This window comes from Sinocyclocheilus anshuiensis, unplaced genomic scaffold, assembly GCF_001515605.1.
Source record: "Sinocyclocheilus anshuiensis isolate Anshui unplaced genomic scaffold, SAMN03320099.WGS_v1.1 scaffold1803, whole genome shotgun sequence".
Lineage (NCBI taxonomy): Eukaryota > Metazoa > Chordata > Actinopteri > Cypriniformes > Cyprinidae > Sinocyclocheilus > Sinocyclocheilus anshuiensis.
Genome location: NW_015548301.1, coordinates 231,514 through 232,379, shown reverse-complemented (window position 1 = coordinate 232,379; position 866 = coordinate 231,514). Strand labels below are relative to the sequence as shown.

The following is an 866-nucleotide window of genomic DNA, read 5'->3' as shown; positions in this document are numbered from 1 at the left end:
AATCCTCCGACATTCTTCTTTACAAATCCTCGTTTTGTACTTCTAATTAGTGACCGTTGTTTTGTCTTGATCTCTCCGCTGCGCTTCTGAGTTCGTCACTTCTGAGCAGCACATGCGCACCGCCAACCTAATACGTCATCCGCCCGGAGCTGCTTCCGTTTACAACAGTGAGCGCAAGCTAGATTAAATTGATTATTACATTTTAAATATGGTTATTTTTCTTACAAAAACCGACTAGATTCGTCTGAAAGAAGAAAGTCATATACACCTAGGATGCCTTGGGGGTGAGTAAAACACAGCCTAATTTTAATTTTTGGGTGATCTAACCCTTTAAGTCTCACAAATAAAGAGATCCAGGACAGTTGCAATAGACAAAACCTGCTAATAAACCTTCTTCATTAAGCATCTGCTCTTAGTCAGTCCATTTCAGATGCACTTTCCCAATTTCACGATCGGTTGAGAATGACTGAAGCATTAAAAAAAAATAAAAAATAAGGCAGCCCAAGTGCTCTTCTAAAATGAGCAAGATAAAAATCATATGAAATAATTCAAATATTTTGTCTTCTTCAGTTAATTTTGTGGGAATGTCAATGCCAAACATCAAAGTGAAGAAGATAACCACAAACAGACTGAGCAGATTTATTCAGTGATGTTTATTCAACCCAAATATATCATGCATATAATCTGGATTTAAACCAGATTTGTTTTCTTACAAGAAGCCATTTTAATTTGACATAAAAAAAAAAAAAGTTCATTCTTCCATCATTTTAAGTTGTAGATCTGAAGCGCACCATCATCTGGAAAAGAGAAGTTTCTCTAACTGCTGTACAGTTCATGCCATAAATATATATATATATATATATATA

General features: G+C 35.0%; 1 protein-coding gene across 2 annotated transcripts in view; it reads right to left on the bottom strand.

Annotated features, from left to right (window-relative positions):
* Window positions 1-866, bottom strand: part of LOC107656142 (aryl hydrocarbon receptor repressor-like) — a 17,701-nt gene that overhangs the window by 7,100 nt on the left and 9,735 nt on the right. The window lies entirely within an intron of this gene.